This window comes from Saimiri boliviensis, chromosome 12 (assembly GCF_048565385.1).
Source record: "Saimiri boliviensis isolate mSaiBol1 chromosome 12, mSaiBol1.pri, whole genome shotgun sequence".
Lineage (NCBI taxonomy): Eukaryota > Metazoa > Chordata > Mammalia > Primates > Cebidae > Saimiri > Saimiri boliviensis.
The window spans coordinates 4,887,841-4,901,719 of record NC_133460.1 but is presented as its reverse complement, the minus strand read 5'-3'; the positions used below and the strand labels follow the sequence as shown (position 1 = coordinate 4,901,719).

Below are 13,879 nucleotides of genomic sequence, written 5' to 3'. Positions count from 1 at the left end.
TCATTCAAGTAATTCCCATGGGTTGTTGAGAGATTTGAGGATGTGAAAAAAATCCTAGAACAGTGCCTGGTACACAATAAGCATTCCGTAAGTGGCAGTGCGGGTACAGTCTTGCGGATGCATGCTCTTGTGCGCTCTCTCTGCCCCTCTCTTGGGTCCCTCTCCCTCTTAACTTTCTTTTCTTTGTTGAGGAAGAATTCCTAGCTGGGCACTGTGGCTCATGCCTGTAGTCCTAGCACTTTGGGAGTCCAGGGCAGGTGGATCACAAGGTCAGGAGTTCAAGATGAGCCTGGGCAAGACAGTGGCCCCATCTGTACTGAAATTAAAGAATTAGCCGGGCACAGTGGCAGGAGCCTGTAATCCCAGCTGCTCAGGAGGCTGGGGCAGGAGAATCATGTGATCCTGAATGGCCAAGGTTGCAGTGAGCCAGGATTGCCCCACTGCCCTCCAGCCTGGTAACAAAAACTCCGTCTCAATATAACAAACAAAACAAAACAAAAACTTCTTTTTTCTTTCTCTTTGCTGCCATCCTAAGAGCGCAGGAGAGAGGGGACTAACCCTAAGACCAGGCGATTTATTTTTCTCATGCTCATTTCTGTTGAATAATTACCATATTGACTCTGAATTTATTATACTACAAGAATGACTTGATGTGGAATCTCATGAATTTAAACATTAATGTAAGATAAATTGAATTCCTCGAATACAACTGGATGTGTTTCCGTATGATGAATAAGAAATTTTCCAAATAAAATCTGCATCTCTGATGTTCCATTTTTGCATGAATGGCAGAAATCTGTGAGGATACTTGATAAGGTTAAAATATGATTGCACTGTAATAGATTAGCCATGCTATAAACTAATGTTTTAGTGTGGGGAGAAAGCAGTTTGGGGGCAGACTTTAGTGGATAAAAAGTGAAGGTTTCTTTTTACGTATTTATCGAGTCTCTTAGTGACCTTTAATTGAACACCAGTTGATAAAAGATATACCTTCGTAAAGAGGACACTCCTTTTTATGTTTTTTAAGTTGATCAATTTTGTTAGAGGGTTTTTTGTTTTGTTTTGTTTTGCATCTACTTTAATCTCATTTTCTCCGAAAGCTCTTTTCTTCAGTATGATATATAAAGTGCTGTCCTCCAAACCAGGCCAGAGGAAGTGGTCACAGATGAAGCAAGTAAATCTATTAAGGAAGAAATGGGAAAACCGTGTTGTGCACCTTATCTGACCCAGCGTTATCACTGGAGGAAAAGCGCTTAGAGGGAAGAGAAGTTTTCTCAGTTGACGCAGACTCTGTGTGTTGACAGCCGGTGACTTCCTGAGGGTTACTCATTACAGTTGAGCAGGGCGATCTTTTCAAAGCCTGAATGTGACCCTGTCACTCCCTTGTTCTCCAGTGCTTTCAGAATAAAAGTATAATCTGTCTCAGAGAGCCAGGCTCAGAGTATCCACTGCCAGCCCCACCCTTCACTGCCCACCAGCCATCTTCTTCCCCCTCCTCCCTCTTTCGAGATCTTTCTGATCCCTCAGGGGCCAGCTTCCCTTCCTCCCAGGGGTGTGGGCTTATGCCAGCCTCCCACCTGGATCTCTCGTCACTCTTACCTGGTGAGCCCTTCCCTGGTCTTTGGATCCCAGCTGGGCTTCCCTTCTGCAGGAATGCCTGCCCTGAAACTTCAGGCCTTCCCATTGCCCCTCCTACAGCATTGGGCACTCCTCATGGGAGGCAGTAATTCCACTAGTAATTTGCATACATTTCTAAGCAGTTTTGAGTAATGCGTCTTATTTCCGCGAGACTCCGTGCTCTGTAGGGGAGAAATCTTAACTGCTTTTTGCTCATCAATTTCTCCCCAGCACCGAGCTCCGTACTGGCACGTGGTAGACCCTTGAGAAGATGAGTGAACACCTCTAAGCCATGCAGATTTGAAGAACCAAGGGAAGGTACAGGTGGCATGGGACCACAGTCAGAAAGTAATTTGGCTTCAGGAGGAAGGCCAGTGACTCACAGATGGGGTGCTAGCACTGTCCCTTGATCCTTGAAGTAAGAAAGGAATAATACAGGTGGTCACAGGATAATACAGATTTCAGATAGCAGTTTTATATGACTGGAGGCTTTGGGCTGATAAGGTCCTGAAAAAACAGGTGTGGCCCAAGCTGGCTAAGACGGACTGGACCCAGCATGATGCTGAATTCCACCTAGGTTTTACATAGGACCTCATGTTGTGTTCGTTATTGTCCCGAGTCACACCGTGTGACTCGGGACGATAATGAATGACTTAGGATGTGGACGAGTATGTCGTGAGACCCTGGGTGACCAGCATCATGAGTTCAGTGAACACCTCTATTGGGTGTAAAAATGGGTGGCATTGAGTGGTCACGGTGGCTCACGCCTGTTCTCCCAGCACTTTGAGAGGTTGAGGCAGGCGGATAGCAAGGTCAGGAGATCGAGATCATCCTGGCCAACATGATGAAGCCCCTGTCTCCACTAAAAATACACACACAAAAAAGTAGCTGGGTGTGGTGGTGGCACGTGCCTGTAATCCCAGCTACTCAGAAGGCTGAAGCAGGAGAATTACTTGAACCCAGGAGGTAGAGGTTGCTGTGAGCTGAGATCGTGCCTCTGCAATCCAGCCTGGTGACAGAGCAAGACTCCATCTCAAAAACAAACAAAAAAAATGGGTGACACGACAATTCTAAGACATTTCTACCCTTTTCCCAGAATTTTCATGAATATTCCTCCCCTCGGTTAAAGAAACCCATAAAGGTAGCAGCCCCAAACCCTCTTAGGCCTCACTCTCTCGATAGTCCCCCGGCACTCCCTTTTCTTGAGTGTGTAATTTTCCCTTTGTAATAAATCTCCATACTTAACACTGTTTTCTGACTTACCCTTGAATTCCTTCTTTAGAGGGTGTCAAGAGCCTGGACACCAGCTGACATCAAAGTGCCACCAGCATTGAGGGTCTTCCCCCAGCTCACCAGTATCAGTAGAGTCCCTATAGGTAATTGTCTAGTGAGTGGAAGGTGGACGTAGAAGTTTCAAGAAACTAAAGAAGTGCTAGATGTGTCATTTGACTCCATAGAATAGCATTTTAAAGACAGTTAATGAAATGTAGTCAGCAAAAAATAGCATAAAAGGAGAAACCTGAGAAGTTCTACTTTTAGGAATTTAATCTACATAAATACGTCTATAGGGGAGCAGGAATATGTTAGGAAGTAAATTCAGTGTAAAAAAGTAAGCACGACTTGTTAAACAAAAACGGATATTTGCATAATCATGTGGATGGTATGAATTTTTTTTTTTTTTTTTGACACGGAGTCTGACTTTGTCACCCAGGGTGTACTGCTTTGGCACAATCTCGGCTCACTGCAACCTCCATCTCCTGGGTTCAAGCAATTCTTCTACCTCAGTCTCCTGAGTAGCTGGGATTACAGGCACCTGCCACCATGCCCAGCTAATTTTTGCATTTTTAATAGAGACACGGTTTCACCACATTGACTAGGTTGGTCTTGAACTCCTGATCTCAGGTGATCCAACTGCCTCCCAAAGTGCTGGGACATGAGCCAATGCACCTGGCCCTTTTTTTTTTTCTTTTTTGAGATAGAGTTTGACTCTCGTTGCCCAGGATGGAGTGCAATGGCGCAGTCTCCACTGACTGCCACCTCCACCTCCCGGGTTCAAGTGATTCTCCAGCCTCAGCATCCCGAGTAGCTGGGAATACAGGCATGCACCAATATGCCCAGTAATTTTTTATATTTTTAGTAGAGACAAGGTTTCACCATGTTACCCAGGCTGGTCTTAAACTCTTGACCTCAGGTGATCTGTCCACTTGGCCTCCCAGAGTACTGGGATTACAGGCATGTACCACCCACACTCGGCTGAATGTATCTTCTTAACGCGTGTGAAGACATTAGTATCTAAGAAGAGATTGTGCGTTCTGATATATACAACAGGGAAAGTCTAAAATAATACAGATTACTCCTGGTTCCTGACATTAACATTTCATGAGGGAATATTCCACTTTCTTTTTTCTGCTTATCTTCAAATTTTAATAACTAACAAAAAGTAATCATAGGTCAAAGAAGAAAAATGTCACAGGAACCCTAAGAGGAAAACCTTAGAAAGATGAGCAGGAGAAAACCATCCTCTATACCGGTAGTTCTCAACTGAGACGATTTTGTTCCCCGAGGGGACAGCTGGTAGTACCTGGAGGCATTCTGGTTTGTCAAAGTGGGATGGGGCAGTTGCTGTAGACATCTAGTTAGTAGAGGCCAAGGGTTCTGCTGAACATACCACAGTATGTAGAACCGCTTTCACACAAAGACTTCCCAAAGCCAAAATGTCAACAGTGCCTAGGGGAAGAAATGTTGCTCTATGCTGGTTAAAATACGGTACTCTACTCTTTCTATTCTGGTAATTTTAGGGGGATGAGATCCTCTGTTGACATGGTAAGGGATTGAGAGAGTCATCCATATAAAATCTGTGTTGACTTTGAAATACCCAAGTCACTCATAAAATTCTTCAAGATGTTACTCTCCCATGTCCTGGCCAGTTTGATGTTTCAGCAGCCAGATAGAATTGGTCCTATGGTCTGTTGTGAATCCGTGGATATTTTATTTAATGGCAGTATCTAAGAATTCTCCAAATGTGGATACCATATCACTTTAAGCCTTTTCCCAATTCATCTCACTCTTAGTCTTCTAGTCAAATGTATCTCAAACTCCATCTGAAGTAGAGCTGGACAGATTCATACCACTCTGTTATCACTAAGGTTCGTTTTATTTGCAAGCAGTTTTGCTCATTAAAATGTCATTAGCATATTTGGAGGTGGGGAATGAGAGGAGACAACACAGCTTAGTCTTACTTTAAACTTTGCCTTGACTTGGTTGAATTTTAATTCCATTTGGGTCCAAGCTGTAAACTTACAGAAATAACTTCCTGGGCTCTTCTGTTTCTTCCAGTGTATTGTTAGATGATACATATTTTCTAGATTTTACTGAGTTAATATATTTTAGTTCTGTTATCTATACATAAAATAGAAATACCCTGAAACATGTGTAACCACACAATTATACCTCAGCAAACCTCCAACCAGATGCCCACTATATATTATTTACTTAGCCTAGTAAATTTCTGTTTTTAGGTATAAGAGATTTCCCCTCTGATTATTACATCTAGACATGGGCAACTGTTCAATTATTTTAGTAACTCAAAAAATTACTTTGAGCAAGAGCCAGGGCTGTGGGAAGTGTCCTCAAATGGAAGAGTTTTAAGCATTTTTTTTTTTTTTTGAGACAAACTCTGGCTCTGTGGACCAGGCTGCAGTGCAGTGGCACAATCTCAGCTCACTGCAATCTTTGCCTCCGAGGTTCAAGCAATTCCCTGCCTCAGCCTCCCGAGTAGCTGAGATTACAGGCATGCTCCACTATGCCCGGCTAATTTTTCATAATTTTAGTAAAGATGGGGTTTCACCATCTTGGCTATGCTGGTCTTGAACTCCTGACCTCATGATCCACATGTCTCGGCCTCCCAAAGTGCTGCGATTACAGGTGTGTTTCAGGCATTTTTTCAATACAAAGAAGATAACTTGCAATCACTTCCATTATTTGTAACTCATCACCTTCATTCATCTCTTGGGTTTGAGAAGAGCTGGGTCCTTGGACAATTATTTTTTCCATTTGCACATCTTTGGGAGGGAGGCACAGTGGGAAGAACAAGACCCAGCACTTGGGGAATGTTTATAATCGTCTCCAGCTGTGAATACTGGAAAGCATCATTTATGCAGTGAAGGGAATAGGAAAAGCAGTATCTTCTTAAAAAACAGCCTCTAGTTGTCTCCAAAAGGGTGGAATAAAATTGCTGTTGCAAAAACGGGAATATACGGAATGGTATCACCAATTAAATAAAATACTTTGGAATTAATTGACAACCTGCACTAAAGAATATAATTGCGTATTAATCAACCATTTGCAGATAAAACTGAATGCTATTTATTATGTTAGGATAAAACTTTTTCCTGATCTTTCAAAGCCTGGGATTCAACTTTGTTCATAAAATCACCTTCAGAAATGAATGCATTGTATTTGTGTGTGAGGATCCCAAGCGAATAAATAAGCAGGAGTTTCTGAAGGGAACAACACAGTGGGATTTATCTTGAAAAGAGCAATTGCTGACATATGTCACATGTCATTACCGGAGAGTTGGCGACAGTATTATTCATTATGTGGTTTCAGAGTGTTCTAAATTAGAGAAATGGATTATTGGAAGCGGATGATTTCCCCAGATTGCTACTTAATAGTGACTGAGGGGTCTGCATTACTCATATTTGCAATGAAAATGGTGCCAAAACCCAGCAGTGGCTGACTGAAATGAAATGTAAGACCTATTGGGTATTATCTTGAGATGCTGCCTAATTGTATGCCTCTTGCTTAGTGTAAATGTCCTGGGGTCTCGGAGGCTGGGTGCTTGCAGCAACTGCAGATGGGAAGTGAAAGTTTCTAAGTTATTTACCTCTTTGTTTCTTCCTGCCTCCTGGCTGCCAGGTCTGTGTGTGCAGTGCAGTAATTACTTTACCAGCTCAAAGTAAGTTTCTCCACTTGCCCTTTTCCATTCCGGGGAAGGGTTTATCTTTGCGGCTCTCTGGAACTGTCCCTACCTGTTTGGAGCTGCCAGGCTCCTGCTCTGAAGTGAGCAGGCCAGTTACTCTTTTCATTCATTTAGTCATTCAATAGGTAAGTTTCTCAACTATGTATCAAAGCCAGTGCTAGACCCTGGTTCTGGATTGACAAGCAAAGTAGCGTATCTGCATTTCTGCAGCTTTCAGCCTCTGGGGAGACAGATGTCAAAAGTACAGTCATTTAAATCGATATGTGACTCCTGCTCACCTCATTTAAAACTAATGTTGTAACTCACCACTAGCCGTTACTGGCCTCCTTTCTCTTATTCACATATTTCAGCTTCTTTTCAACCTCAGGGCCTTGGCACTTAGTCCTCTTCCTGGAAAAATTTTACCCTGGCACTCACCTACTCATTCTTCAAACTAGCTAGCTTGCTTGCTTGATTGATTGATTGACTGACTGACAGACTGAAACAGAGTCTTGCTGTGTTGCACAGGCTGGAGTGTAGTGGTGAAATCTTGACTTACTGCAACCTCCGCCTCCTGGGTTCAAGAGTTTCTTCTGCCTCAGTCTCTCTGAGAACTTGGAATTACAGACTCTGATTCCCACACCTGCCTAATTTTTTGTATTTCGAGTAGAGACAGGGTTTCGTTATGCTGGTCATGCTGGTCTCAAACTCCTGACCTCAGGTGATCCACCCACCTCAGCCTCCCAAAATGTTGGGATTACAGCCATGAGCCACCGTGCCCAGCCTCAAGCTTCATTTTAGCTGCCACCTTCTCAGGGAGCCCCTCCTTGAATTATTTCCCAGCCTAGAATGGCAGCCTGCCCACCTGCTCCCTGACAGTCTGGCTGATTGTTTCCTTCACTGCACTTATACATCCGTTAATACCTTGTTAAAGTTACGTGTCACAGGGCAGAGATTTTTGTCTTCCTCATGTCTTGCCGTCGGCACCTTGAATTGACTGGGTGGTAAATAGACATTTGTCGTGAACAGAGAAAGACTCTCAATGCTATGGAATATTATAATGAACAGACTCAATTTGGATGGAAAGTCCAGGGATGGCTTCTGTGAAGGACTGGCATTTAGGTTGATGGGCACGTAGGAACCGGACAGGAGAGAAAGGGCAAGGAGCAGTGCAGACGGAGGAGACAGCGTGGGTACAGCTTGAGGAGGGGAGGGACCTGGCAAGGTTGACGAATCTGCAGAAGAGCGCGTCCAGAGTGATCTGGGAAGGAGCTGCAGACATCAGCCTTGGAGGTGCCAGAGGGTTTGGACTCTGTTGTGAGTACACTGGGAAGACACTGGAGGGATTTAAAGGATGGGGTTACCTGATCCAATAAATATTTTAATTATTTTATTTCGTTTTACTTTATTATTTTTGAGGTGTAGATTTCCTCTTCCATGTGGCCTGGAGTGCAGTGGTGCAATCTCAGTTCACCACAACCCCTGCCTCAGCCTCCCCAGTAGCTGCCATCACAGATGCCTGCTACCACATCTGGCTAAGTTTTTTTTTTTTTTTTTTTTTTTTTTTGTATTTTTAGTAGAGATGGGGTTTCACCATGTTGGCCAGGCTAGTCTTGAACTCTTTACTTCAGATGATTTGCCTGCCTTGGCCTCCCAAAGTGCTGGGATTATAGGCATGAGCCACTGCACCTGACCCTGATCCAATCAATATTTTAATAAAATCCCTTGGGCTAGTGTGAGAAGACTTGTTTGGGAGGGGAAGAGTCCATGGATGCCTACAGCCTTACCTGGCGCAGAGAATGCTGCCAGTAACTGTTGACTGAATGAATGAATGAATGAATGAATAGGAGATATCAGTAACTGATTTGTTCCAAAAAAGAAATCTTTGAGAATCTTGAAGGTTTTTTTTTTTTTGGGATGACTAAGCAAGGGTAGACAGACTGTTGTCATTCATAAATCTCATAATAATGAGAATTATAAAATTTAGAATAATATTGTCGTCATGCTAAAATGATACCTGGAATCAAGCATCATCTTTCTTTGGCCTGTGACTGCTAGTGAGACATCGTTGCATTTACTCGGGTAACTTTGACTCCGAAAGTCCTTCTTAAATGTTTTCTTTTTCTCCTTCTGCTGTTTGTGACTTTGTCCATCTGGAAGTCAAGTTTGTTTTGGCCAGTTAACTTCAGAGGCCTGATTTCTCTTGTAAAGATGGCTCCATTCGTGAGCACTGTGGACTAAGCTCTTCAAGCACAGCTGCTACAAGGTTTCCCTTTCTGTATCTTTGTGAGTTTCAGCATCCAAAGCTAGCCCTGATGAAGGCACGGACTCCTTGGTATTTTACGCTGCGTAATGAGGACCAGAAAAGATGTAGGACCTATATTAGTTAAAGTGACACAAGCTTCAGAATCACATTAACTTTCAAATCAGTGCCTTAATGCAATTTAAGTTTCTATCTTCTCGGTCCGGCATGGTGGTCATAACTGCAATCCCAGCACTTTGGGAGGCCAAGGTAGGAAGATCACTTAAGACCAGGAGTTCGAGACCAGCCTGGCCAACATGGAGAAACCCCGTCTCTACCCAAAATACAAAAGTAGCTGGGAAGGGTGGTGGACGCCTGTAGTCCTAGCTACTGGGAGGCTAAAGCAAAAGAATAGCTTGAACCTCAGAGGTAGAGGTTGCAGCAGTAAACCCAGACTACACCATTGCACTCCATCCTGGGTGATAGAGTTAAGACTGTCTCAAAAAAAAAAATTTTTTTTTTCCTTCTTACTCGTATCTCTAAATGGGTGTCCTGATGGATGGACAGTTCTACTCCATAATGTGATATAGGGATCCAGGCTCCTTCCATAGGTGGTTTCACCTTGATGGTTGCCAAAGAAAGAGGATTACATGGGCTGAGCCTAACATGATACAGAGCAGCAACTTCACTCACATTCTGTTGGTCAAAAGTGTCATCTGGTCACACCTAACTGCAAAAGAAGCTCAGAAATACAGTCTTTGTCCCTGTCCCCGGAGGAGAAAAGAAATAGGTACTAAGTAGCTGGCTCATTTCTGCCATTGGATGCCCACTACAGAAACAGGAGATAGTCACGCATTCCTTTTCTATAGTTTTATCATTTCTAATGAGTGAATTATTAATATGTCACTAGGTAACATATTATTGATTATGTTAGTCATTTTTTTCCTCATCATTTCTTGAAAAAGAAATTGTTGGACAGTTCTCACTTTCCATCCAGCTCCTTAAAATCTGTTTTACAAACAATGAGATAATTAAGGATTTTCAGCTCTACAGTTGAATTACACCACAGAAAGAAAGATGCTTTTGAAGTTAGAAACTGAAACACACAGCAACAGAAGCAACCAGAGACCCCATAGGGTTTTAACCTTGTTTTGTTGGATTTCTCAACAAACTCCTGATTTGTTTGGGGATTCAGCTTAGCTCTGTGGAGAGGTATCTTGATTTCCGTGTCACTTTAAAACTTCCTCCTACGTGAGTTAGCCTTAGGGTGTGACCCGGAGTGACACCTTCAAATGGGAACCTTTTATGCCTAGAGAAATCAGATCATCTTTCAAGACCTGCCTTAAGGGGTATATCTTCCATGAAGCTCGTACAGCCGTTCTCTCACTCCGTTTCGGGATGACTGTTCCTTTCTGTGCCCCCTCATTTATCCTATGTAAACTATGATAGCTCTTCCACTACGATAATTTAGTTCTTTGTGTTTGTTTTCTTAAAGTGTAACACCCGTTCATTACAGAATATTTAGAAGTTACAGATTTTGTTAAAGACCAAGTAAAAATTATGTGTGAGTCATTGATGCACAGTACTGATTGCTGTGCAACACTGGCTGTAAGGTTAGATTGAGAGCTTGTTGAAGGTAGGCACTGTGTTTCTTTTATGCTTTCAGCATTGAATCACCATTGCCAAGCAAAGAGCCTAACACACGTTACCTCCATATTAATAGAAGGATGCAAGGTGGCTGGATGGATGGATGGATGGATGACCCATGTAGCTCCTCACAGATGAGCACAACCTATTTACCCTGTTTTGTTTGATTTTTGTTTGTTTTGAGATGAAGTCTCACTCTGCTGCCAGGCTGGAGTGCAGTGGCGAGATCCTGTTTCACTGTAACCTCCGCCTCCTGGGTTCAAGCGATTCTCCTGCCTCAGCCTCCCAAGTAGCTGGGACCACAGGTGCACGCCACCACACCCAGCTAATTTTTGTATTTTTTAGTAGAGGTGGGGTTTCACCATGTTGGCCAGGTTGTTCTCGATCTCTTGACCTCATGATCTACGCACCGTGGCCTCCCAAAGTGCTGGGATTACAGGTGTGAGCCACTGTGCCTAACCTACCCTGTTTCTAGAGTAAGCCCAGGACATGGTAAAGATTAATTGGAAATGACATATATTGGTTAACGGTAGCCAGAGCAGTACAGAGAGTTCCCTTGTTTGCAAACAGTTCAGTTTTAAGCTGCTCAGGAAAGCTGGTTTTCTGAGTTTAAATGACTGAAACCGGGTTAGGTTGTACTAGGCAACATTCAAACTGTGGATCTGTTTTGACATCGCGTGTTGCTCACTCATCTGAGTGTGCTGCTAGTCTATACCACAAGGTGGATCCCGATCCAGGCTGCTTCCAATTTGTAGCTGTGCCCACCTGGCAGATGCTGATAAGGAAATGGAGTCAGAGCCAGAGCTTTCAGGCTCTCTGTGATGGACATAACTTCCAATCGTAGTCCAGCAGCTATGATAGTAGTCACTCAGCATCACCTAACAGCAAGAGTCTTTTGAGCGACCAGGAAAGAGAAGAGAGCTAGACATGGATGAACACGTAGTCTACCAACATGACCGCGACTTACACAGTACTGATTAATTAGGAGACACTATAATATAAATGGTTTAGCATGTGAGTACCGGGGTCAGACTGCCTGGTTTTGAGCCTTTACTGGGAACCATTTGTGCGGTCTTGGGCAAATCGCTCAATCTGCCTAAGCCTCACTTGCCTTGTTCATTGAAAACTGAGAATAATAGTAATTTTCATTAAATAATAGGCTAGTCACTGAATGTGGGTATCATGCAAGTTCAGATAAATGTTAGTTATCTTTAAAAGTTCATGAATACTTATCATAATGGTCATTATCACAATCCTGTTACCTTTGGTAGAAGTGGTTGTGATGAGGTAGGACTCCACTTCAGACCAGATTGAAGACTGGCTGAAACAGTAGGGAGGCACTTAAAGCATGCCCAACAGCAACATAGCATTTTACCATGATCACAGAAACACCTAGAAGTCACCGCCCCTTTTTAAAAATCTTTTTGTTTAAGCACTGGGATACATGCACAGAGTGTGCATGTTTGTTACATAGGTACACATGTGCCGTGGTGGGTGGCTGCACCCATCAACCTGTCATCTAGGTTTTAAGCCCCACATGCATTGGGTATTTGCCCTAATGTTCACCCTCCCCTCACCCCTCACCCCACAACAGGCCCCTCCTGTGTGTTGTTCCCCTCCCTGTGTCTATGTGTTCTCATTTTTCAACTCCTACTTTTGAGTAAAAACACGTAGAGTTTGGTTTGTTCCTGTGTTAGTTTGCTGAGAATGATGGCTTCCCACTTCATCCATGTCTCTGCAGAGGACATGAGCTCATTCTTTTTTATGGCTGCATAGTATTCCATGGAGTATATGTGCCACATTTTCTTTATCCAGTCTTTCATTGGTGGGCATTTTTGTTTACCACCCCTTTTCTAGAAAGCTCTGCTTTTAATTGCATGCAATTACAAGTAGATATAAATACAACTGCAGAATTGCTTCTGAGCTGTCCCTCTGCACACACTGCCTGTGAGGTAGGCCTGTTGTGCAAGGAGCAGCCCCTCTGCTGCTGTTGACTGCCGCTTAGATAAAAGTTGCTGTCTACCACCAGTGGTTTGCTCTTGAATTCTTCATTGGGCAAAGCCAAGAACCTTCCCAAGCTAAGCCCCACTTTGGGGGCCTGCCCATCCTGCATCAGTAACACCTTCACTTGCATCCTCAAGGAGTCTCAATTAGCACCGTACACATGGACATTCCTCCAAAGAATACAGCAGAATACTCCATTCTCAGCTTTTCAGGTGCTTCAGTCATGTTCTGTAGGAAAAATCACACAGAGAATCTCACCCACACATAAAGGTTCCTTTTTTTGTTTTTTTCTTGAGACAGAGTCTCGCTCTTTTGCCAGGCGCCAGGATGGAGTGCAGGGGCACGATCTCAGCTCACTGCAACCTCTGCCTCCTGGCTTCAAGCAATTCTCCTGCCTCAGCCTCCCAAGTAGCTGGGACTACAGGCATGTGCTACCACACCCAGCTAAATTTTTTTTGCATTTTAGTAGAGACAGGGTTTCACTGTGTTGGCCAGGATGGTCTCCATCTCCTGACCTCCTGATCTGCCCACTCGGCCTCCCAAAGTGCTGGGATTAGAGGCATGAGCCACCACACCTGGCTCACATAAAGATTCTTCATTATTAAATGCCATGCAAGACTGTGCAGCAGTTTTTGTTTTTTCTTTTTCGTTTTTAAAATTACACTTTAAGCTCTAGGATACGTGTGTAGAATGTGCAGGTTTTTACATAAGTATACACGAGCCATGGTGGTTTGCTGCACCCATCAACCTGTCATCTACATTAGGTATTTCTCCAAATGCTATCCCTCCTCTAGCCCCGCGCCTCCCGACAGGCCCCAGAGTGTGATGTTCCCCTCCCTGTGTCCATGTGTTCTCGTTGTTCAACTTCCACTTATGAGTGAGAACATGTCATGTTTGGTTTTCTGTTCCTGGTTTGGTTTGCTGAGAATGATGGTTTCCAGCTTGATCCATGTCTCTGCAAAGGACATGAACTCATCCTTTTTTATGGCTGTATAGTATTCCATGGTGTATGTGTGCCAAATATTCTTTATCCGGTCTGTCATTGATGGGCATTTGGGTTGATTTCAAGTCTTTGCTATCGTGAATAGTGTGGCAATAAACATACATGTGCATGTGTCTTTCTAGTAGAATGATTTATAATCTTTTGAATATATACTCAGTAATGGGATTTCTGGGTCACAAGGGGAGGGGACCCATCCATCGTTTTCTTTTTTTGTTTATTTTTGAGACCAAGTCTCACCCTGTCACCCAGGCTGGAGTTCAGTGCCGCTATCTTGGCTCACCAAAACCTCCACTTCCTGGGTTTAAGTGATTCTTCTCCCTCAGCTTTCCAAGTAGCTGGGATTACAGGTGCCTACCACCGCACACTGCTAATTTTTGCATTTCTTGTAGAGATAGGATTTTACCAT

At 43.5% G+C, this 13,879-nt stretch overlaps 1 protein-coding gene across 1 annotated transcript in view; it reads left to right on the top strand.

The window, feature by feature from the left end:
* Positions 1-13,879, top strand: part of RBFOX1 (RNA binding fox-1 homolog 1) — a 2,539,409-nt gene that overhangs the window by 1,637,365 nt on the left and 888,165 nt on the right.